Source organism: Ipomoea nil, unplaced genomic scaffold (genome assembly GCF_001879475.1).
Source record: "Ipomoea nil cultivar Tokyo-kokei standard unplaced genomic scaffold, Asagao_1.1 scaffold2647, whole genome shotgun sequence".
In the NCBI taxonomy this organism is placed as follows: domain Eukaryota; kingdom Viridiplantae; phylum Streptophyta; class Magnoliopsida; order Solanales; family Convolvulaceae; genus Ipomoea; species Ipomoea nil.
This window is the reverse complement of record NW_017619075.1, coordinates 3,289,345-3,299,091: the sequence shown is the minus strand read 5'-3', so window position 1 is coordinate 3,299,091 and position 9,747 is coordinate 3,289,345. Positions and strand designations below refer to the sequence as shown.

The window sequence follows — 9,747 nt, the reverse complement described above, 5'->3', positions numbered from 1 at the left end:
CCATGTCCCATTTTATCTATCATACTTACTATTTATTAATCAAAATAACTTTTTGTTCTTTGTTTATTCTCTTTATTATTTTTTACTTATTTTTAAATTTGATTTCTTGTGTTTAATAGTACTTTTAATGTAGTTTCTAAATGTATAATTTTTGTATACTAATACTAAACTTAATATTAGAAAAATTGAATTAAAAATAAATTTAGTCATGCCTCGTTAACCGAACCAGACACATAAAATGGAACGGAGGTAGTATTATAAATTGTAAATGCAAATTAAACTTACACAAATATAGAGCTTCCTAAAATTAAAGAATTACAATATATTCATTGTCTGCATAATAAATAATTAAAATGTTAAAAGTCCAATCCAATAAAAAAAGGCACAAGTGTCAAATAGGCCCATCTACTACTGCGAAGTGCTCAATTCCCACCACGAACTAAATTAAATGTCAATAGGCTCATTTACCCGCTAAATTTGTTCAATTAACTTTTTTTATAGGTTACCTATTTATTAATTATTAAAAAAAATAAATAAATAAAATAATTAATTTAAAAAAAAAAAAAAAAAAAAAAAAGATAATAGCCACCGGCTGTCCGGCGAGGACAGCCGGTGGCTATTATCTTTAAAAAAAAAATTAATTTTTTTTTTAATTTTTTTTAATTTTTTAATTATTTTATTTATTTATTTTTTAATAATTAATAAATAGATAACCTGTTGGTAACCTGTAAAAAAAGTTAATTGAACAAATTTAATTAGTAGATGGACCTATTTGACACTTAATTTAGTTCGTGGTGGGAATTGAGCATTTCACAATAGTAGATGAGCCTATTTGACACTTGTGCCTAAAAAAAAAAAAAAAAAAAACGCCCCAAATTCAAGAAACTCTAGTACAATAATCTTTGTTGCCATAGATAGTTTTCTCTAACAACTCTTTTTCTTTAGCTCCAAGAAACTCCATAACCAATAACCTTCCATTTTAAACATTCAACACCCAAAAGAGTGTTGGATATTGGTGAATAAATCGATACACAAAATATATATAAAATATATATTTGTCCCGAAAATGAAATTTAATTTATAGAAAATTAATTCCAACCAATTTTGGTACGAAACCAAAATTACATATATATACAACGTATATATATATATATATATATATATATATATATATATATATATATATATATATATATATATATATATATATTAATCAAATAGGGATTTATTTTATCAAAATAATCTCACCACAACTAGTACGAAACTAGTACACGGGACTTAATTTCCACGAAATTAATCCCACCACAACTAGTACGAAACTAGTACAAGGATTTAATCTTTCTGAGATTAATCCCACTACTTGGTCCGAAACCAAAAACAAAAATAAACAAGAGACGGGTTTCTAACCTGAGGTTTAACCCAACGAGAAGAAAGAAGAAACAGAGGAAGCCCGAGTCGTGTGTACACACACTCTCCTTAAAACCGATTCGCCACCTCCCGAGGGTGCTAGGATCGTTGTGGCGTCAGTCTCCCAGGATAAAACGGACTACGACTTTGGCGTTCGAGCACTCCAACCCAAAGCCCGGCGAACTAGAACACAAGTTGAGCACTCCGATGTTTTACGGAATTATTGGCAGAATTTTCTTCTTTGTAACAAAAAGAGTTGAGAGTAGAGAGAATAAAAATCAGGAGATTTTGATTAGTTCAACAAGACTTGTAAAACCATTCTGCCAATAACAAGTTTATATAGGAGAAGGGATTTAAAAGCATCATCATGGCACATTAACCAACATAAATTCAAGATTTAATAATTGGATAATAACGTTTGAAACAGTCGTACTTATTATCGAAATAATATCAACGGTCACAAACTTAATACGCGATTAATTCGTACCGACCATAACGACCCGTTTCAAAATATCTGAGTGACCGAGAAGTCCGTACAAACCCGAAGGTTTAACAAATTGGGACCGGAAAACCACACCTGAGTGGTCCGCAAGCATCGAAACGGTGCAGCACGAATCAATGCATATAGCATTTGATTCGTGCGCACCGAATCCACAGCACGAAATGAGCTACTTTGGAATCCAAAGCTTAAGCTCAATTCATGCACAACTTTCGTCCATGCACAAAGCATAGCACGAAAGTTCATTTCCCAATTCACTAATCAAGCTTTCAATAGCTTAATTGCAACTTAACCTTTTTCCAAAGCTTAATTACAAGCATTCTTTCGTGAATGCTAAGTAATTAGCATCAAGATTAGTGCTAATCCTAATTAGCTACTAAACAATAGGTTTAAGTTGTTGACTTCTCTCAAATAGGTTCACTTTGAGAATCAATTTCTCATTCACCTATTATTCATTTTGAGCGTACATTATATCAAATTCTTCGTCTCACTACGAAGAACCCGAATCCACTTTAACTCGACCCAAATCGGAAGTGGACCCCACATATATTTGTACCACAAAATAATCACTCAAAATGCCATTTTTAGCTAAAAATTCCAACAATCCCCCACATGAATGAAAATTGATTTTCGGGACGAGGAAAAATCGACACGAACGTGCTCAACGGTCGATCCCTACATAGCATAGGTAGGTGTTACCCTTTGAACCTTGCCTTGTGAAAATATGTTTACTCTACTGGCTGTATGGTAGAACTTGATGTCTTTGAACCAACTGCCGTTTATGTAGACGATGACATATCCCACACAGGAACCTTCCAACCTTTGTTCTGTTCTCATGGGTGTGCCCGTTTTGGTCATGGGTCACCTTCCTGGTTCTGCGAGAGTTTCTAAAGAATTGAGCCCATCAATTCTCCTTTGAAGCGACCCCACTTCTCTCTAACATAGGTGATTCTTTATCGAGTATCCCGCATACTCACACATGTCAACCGACATTCGAATCATTAAAGCATCAACATGCTAGCCTCGTGCGGGAGTCACTGTTCTAACGAGGAATGGTAGGGAGTCCGGGACCCCCACAGTGACACGCTTCATTCCATAATTTAGTTGTCCCATTGAACCTAGGTGCCAGCTAGGTTGGGTGTCCACTATAGAACTTTTTATTCCATGGGCTTCAAACCCATTCCTCGTTCCAATTTCTCCACAACCATTTGCTTACCCTCGGGTTAGCGAGTTAGCGGCCGCTACGTTATCTTTTGACATCACGTAGTCAATAGAGATAACCCATGTTGTGAGAAATTGTTTAATGGTATTATGTCTACGACTTATAAGTCTAGACTTACCATTCCACATCTAACTCTGTACTTAACCAATTTTGGCTTGACTATCGCAACGCACACAAATTGGAGGTACGAGTTTATCTCTAGGAACATTCCCGAAAAATGGCATAGCCATTCGGCCTACTCGCTCGCGACACAAGTGTAAGGCTCTCAGCTTTGATCCCGTCATGGATCTTAGCTATCACAGATCGTTTCAAGAATTTCCTTACAACCAACTGCACTGGCCTACGTAAACACGTAGCCTTCAATGGACTTAGCGTCCTTTGATATCTTTTTAACGTGCTATACTTTCCAAATACAGCTAGATATCCCACGTAGTGCAGTCCAAAGTCACGAGCATACCTTAAGTATCTCATAACTTCCACTATTGCCTTCTAGTGCGTATCACTAGGGTTACTCGTATGTCTACCGAGTTTGTTAACCGCAAGGCAATATCCGGCGTAGTACCACCCATTTGATACAATTAAACTACCAATAATATGGATGTATTCTCCATGAGAAATACAATTTCCGTGATTATTGGCTAGTTGTACGTTAGTATCTAACGGTGTCCAAGCCACTTGATTATCATCCTTTGCAAGGATTCAATCAACACAATGAGATTGGCTTAACACGAGACCGTACGGTCTTCTCACGATTTTAATCTCGAAGATTAAATCTGCCAAACTCACACCTCTCATGTCAAATCTCAAATTTAACATGTTCCTGGTAGAATTGATCCTTTGATCGTTACTACCCACGATGAGTTTATCGTGTATAAACAAATAATGATATCACCGTCTATCGTATCCATTACGTAGACACACTTTCCACTTTCGTTTATACTAAACTCGTTGGTTATCATTGCATGATCAAACTTCACGTGCCAATCCTTAGGCAATTGTTTTAAACCATACAACGATTTCACCAATCACACACTTTCTTTCTATAGCGCGGAACCACAAAACCCTCAGGTTGTTCCATGTCTATTAAGAAAGTGATTTTTCACATCCATTTGATGAACTTCCAAGTCTCGCTAAACGGCTATGGCAAGTATCACCCGAATGGATTTCATTATCATCACAAGAGAATATATATCGAAGTAACCGTGGCTCTCACGTTGCATGTAATCTACAATTACACGCCCGGCCATTTACTTCAATATAACTAACCAGTTTTTATCTTCCGACACGTGATCCACTAAGATCCAGAGGTTTTACAACCCGGAGGAAGAACAACCAGTTTCAAGTATGATTCTTTAAGATAGAATCTACTTCACCTCGGTAGCCTCTCTCATGTTGGTCCATCTGTAGAAGTCACCTCTTCTACATATGTTCGAGGCTCATTTTCTAACAACCGTGTCAGAAAATCCAGTTCGTTTTCTAGTAAACAAGTTAGAATATGCGCATCACACTCTAACATGTATGTCAGAAAATATGGACCAAAGGATTTTTCAATCCTAGCTCTCTTGCTACGTCTAGCTTCGAGCTCGGGTTCTCTTTCATACCCTCCAACCACAGCTACGTCGAACGTTCATTTCAACGTGCTAGGTTCCTTCATTGAACCTTCGCAGAAATACATTCTCAAAGAGTGATGGATTTCTTGATTCAATTTATCGTGTTCTTATGTACGTCCAGAACATAGGACTCGTGTACTAAGAACTAAAAAATGCCTTTGGCAAGACACCCCCACATTTCATGTATTAGTAGGAAAGCTTCCTACGTACCCACAACCCATAAGAAGCCTTATCGAGTTTCATGCGGGTAACCTTATTTAAAAGGTACTTACTTGTCCAAAGTCTTGTCTCACCCCACACACTTTGAGGTAGACCCGAACTTATCAACGTCTTGATATTTATGTTCGGCAACAACGTTCGATTGAGGTGAATACCGTGTCGTACGCTCGAGTACGATACCAATGCTTGCGCAGAAATCACTAATAGGTGTTTCATATTCACCACATCGATCGTTTCTAACCGCCTTAATTCCACGATTAAGTTGGTTTTCCACTTTATTCTTATAAAGAATAAATTTATCAACAACATCATTTTTGCCCTCAAGCAAAACTCACTTAGCACTATCGAGTGCTATCGTTGATACTCCGAGAAGTACATCCAAGATGTCACCCGAAGGTTACGTACCTCCACTTCTCGATAACTCGCCTATGACCAGAAGATATATTTACTTCTCGGTCACATGGCCGAGAGGTGCTTCTAGCACTTCTCAGACCTGAGATGTGTGTTTCACTTCTCGGTGGTTTTGCCACATCACAAATATCATATTTGTGCTTATCATTAAATTTGGAATGTGGTCCATGCTAATTAATCTACATATAGACTCAAAATTACCATGACCATGTCTACCGTGCCACAAACACGAAGACCCAACCAAGCAAGACCAATTAATAATGTTCTTATTAATTACGGTTATTACACCGAGCTTATAGCCCAATTAGTAATTAACCCTCGCCTTCATTCCAAAATTAGACAAAACCTTGTCTTAATCCACAATAGTGACAACTTTATAAATCATTACACCATTACTCGCAAGCTAGGTGGTTCAAGATTTATTTTGTTGTCCCAACACTTTCGTCATTTGTCACAAATTAATTTCATACTAGTACAATTTGGTATCTTTAATCAAGTTAATTTCCACATAATTACCAAGATTATATCAACCAAATTTTCCCAACTAGTTGAATCAAGCTTATATAATCGTATTAAGAATATTATTTAAAATATTCAATACACTTGAGCTTTGACGCTCACGATTATATAGTCATCCCAATTTTGACAAATTGACTATACTTGAAATCTAGAACCAAAGTCCTTTACGAGATTTCAACCATGCAACACGTTTGTTACATACCATTATGGTCGTTAAGCCATTCAAGCATTTCCGTGAAATTGCTTCTTGAAGTCCTTTCTGCCCAAAGGCAACAAATGGATACTAGATTCCTTTGAAAGGCTTCACTCACGATCATTCCTTCGTCAACTTGACTTCGGACGATCCTGGAATCCACCATCTTGTATTCAAGTAATCGGCTAACGACAAACATTTTTGCCTTAGCATCATCACTATTGTACTTCAGGTCCAAAGATTCCCACAACGAGTCACACAAACCATTCAAAACATAGTTTAGGCATAAGAAAACCAAATATTTCCAAATCCTTTCTATGCTAACGGTTAGAGCGTTAGACTCATGTTCCTTTCCACTAGGAACCATCTCGGTCAAGAACCATGACATGTCGAGAACCACTAGGCTGAACAACACTTTAAGTTGCCACCATTCAAAATTCAACTTCTTTGAATTTCCATGGTCTTTCGACCAATCCACAAGGTACCGTCCCATGTACCTTCATCGTAGGGATATACCCTTTGATGCCACCACCGGTCTCCGAACCAAAGTTCACCGGGGTTTCGGAAAGTGCAACTACGTTGCCGATCCGACCATTTGAATGTGCACCACGAGCAACATTCACAGTTCCACCACTCGTGGAATCCATCGATTTAATCACCAAAAATTGATCGGTTTTAAGATTGTTGGATATTGGTGAATAAATCGATACACAAAATATATATAAAATATATATTTGTCCCGAAAATGGAATTTAATTTATAGAAAATTAATTCCAACCAATTTTGGTACGAAACCAAAATTACATATATATACAACGTGTATATATATATATATATATATATATATATATATATATATATATATATATATATATATATATATATATATATATATATATATATATATATATATATATATATATTAACCAAATAGGGATTTATTTTATCAAAATAATCCCACCACAACTAGTACGAAACTAGTACACGGGACTTAATTTCCACGAAATTAATCCCACCACAACTAGTACGAAACTAGTACAAGGATTTAATCTTTCCGAGATTAATCCCACTACTTGGTCCGAAATCAAGAACAAAAATAAACAAGAGACGGGTTTCTAACCTGAGGTTTAACCCAACGAGAAGAAAGAAGAAACAGAGGAAGCCCGAGTCGTGTGTACACACACTCTCCTTAAAACCGATTCGCCACCTCCCGAGGGTGCTAGGATCGTTGTGGCGTCAGTCTCCCAGGATAAAACGGACTACGACTTTGGCGTTCGAGCACTCCAACCCAAAGCCCGGCGAACTAGAACACAAGTTGAGCACTCCGATGTTTTACGGAATTATTGGCAGAATTTTCTTCTTTGTAACAAAAAGAGTTGAGAGTAGAGAGAATAAAAATCAGGAGATTTTGATTAGTTCAACAAGACTTGTAAAACCATTCTGCCAATAACAAGTTTATATAGGAGAATGGATTTAAAAGCATCATCATGGCACATTAACCAACATAAATTCAAGATTTAATAATTGGATAATAACGTTTGAAACAGTCGTACTTATTATCGAAATAATATCAACGGTCACGAACTTAATACGCGATTAATTCGTACCGACCATAACGACCCGTTTCAAAATATCTGAGTGACCGAGAAGTCCGTACAAACCCGAAGGTTTAACGAATTGGGACCGAAAAACCACACCCGAGTGGTCCGCAAGCACCGAAACGGTGCAGCACGAATCAATGCATATAGCATTTGATTCGTGCACGCCGAATCCACAGCACGAAATGAGCTACTTTGGAATCCAAAGCTTAAGCTCAATTCATGCACAACTTTCGTCCATGCACAAAGCATAGCACGAAAGTTCATTTCCCAATTCACTAATCAAGCTTTCAATAGCTTAATTGCAACTTAACCTTTTTCCAAAGCTTAATTACAAGCATTCTTTCGTGAATGCTAAGTAATTAGCATCAAGATTAGTGCTAATCCTAATTAGCCACTAAACAATAGGTTTAAGTTGTTGACTTCTCTCAAATAGGTTCACTTTGAGAATCAATTTCTCATTCACCTATTATCCATTTTGAGCGTACATTATATCAAATTCTTCGTCTCACTACGAAGAACCCGAATCCACTTTAACCCGACCCAAATCGGAAGTGGACCCCACATATATTTGTACCACAAAATAATCACTCAAAATGCCATTTTTAGCTAAAAATTCCAACAAAGAGTGGTTAGCATTCTTTAGTCTAGTCTCATTCTCAGCCACCAAGAAACACCATCCCCTATGTCCCTAGCTCCACTGCCCCACTTTTTTCTTTACTCTGATAAAACTTCCACCATACCTACCTATTATGATTTTAATTATCCAACAATTATAGAATACACATTACATTTATGATAAATTTAGAGCTTCATAAAATCAAAGAAATACAATATACCCAATACTCCATACAAAATAATTAAAAATTTAAAAGCCCATTCTAATCAAAGCAACCCAGACAAATTCAAGAAACTCTAATACTAAAATCTCATTTACCATATATACAGTCTTCTCCTGCGATTCCTTTTCTTTAGTTCCAACTGTCGGGTCAGCCCTGGCCAAGGCCACCGCGCATGCCCCCAATTTTTTAAAAATATTATACATAATAAAGTCATTATTTTTATACTTGATAAATATATTTTTAGAATCCATAGATTAATCTTAATTATAATTGAAAATAAAATTTTAGAAAGAATTGAAATTGAAATTTTGATAAATAATTTTTTATTTCAATATGTACTATATGTAAGTATGTAACAGGTTCAATAGTACTCAAAAAATATATATATAGATTTTTGTCTTTATAAATAGAAATGGCCACTATTTTTATGACTTGAACTGCTATAAAAATTTATCTTCACTAACAAACCTTTCAACAGCAAACGTTATGTGTGCTTGTGTTTTGATTTTTTGAACTATGCATGCCATTATCAATTTAATCGATTAAAACAAAATTTTGGTCCATTTTTTGCAGTTATTCATTGGATGACGGGCTGGGTCATTCTCCATTAACCATTTTCCTAATGTTATTTATTAAATCATATAAATAAACCGAAAGATTGCAGTTTTCACGTTTGAAAAACTAATTATAATGGAAAGTCAAATTCCGTTGCCGGGAATCGAACCCGGGTCCCCTGGGTGAAAGCCAGATATCCTAACCGCTGGACGACAACGGAACATTTGCGTCAGTCATCTGTTTTGAATATTATTAACATTCATGTATGGCTTACCATTTTAAAAGCTATCGAAGTTAAGTTGCGGTGAACGTGGATCGAACACGTGACCTTCAGATCTTCAGTCTGACGCTCTCCCAACTGAGCTATCCCCGCAACTAATATCTTGTTTACATTTTAAATAAATGAAATGTATCTTTTTGTAACCATAATTAATTATGTTCCTCATATTGCTTCATGTAGTCATTATTGTGTATTCAAACTCTGATTAAAAGTTAAAATATAGCCACGATGAATTGATGATTATTTCATTTGAATAACATACAACTTAATTTTTGAAAACAACATACAACTTAATTAATAACACTTCTAATCAATTACATAAAACACTATACCAAGTACCTCTTGTGTATGATTCAATGATTGTCTCAAGTCAAAACCAATAATCTTTAATA

General features: G+C 35.8%; 2 non-coding genes across 2 annotated transcripts; both read right to left on the bottom strand.

The window, feature by feature from the left end:
* Positions 1-9,223: 9,223 nt before the first annotated feature.
* TRNAE-UUC lies at positions 9,224-9,295 on the bottom strand. Its single transcript has one exon. It is a non-coding gene; the product is annotated as a tRNA-Glu (tRNA).
* Positions 9,296-9,375: 80 nt separating this feature from the next.
* TRNAF-GAA lies at positions 9,376-9,448 on the bottom strand. Its single transcript has one exon. It is a non-coding gene; the product is annotated as a tRNA-Phe (tRNA).
* Between the last annotated feature and the right edge of the window lie 299 nt (positions 9,449-9,747).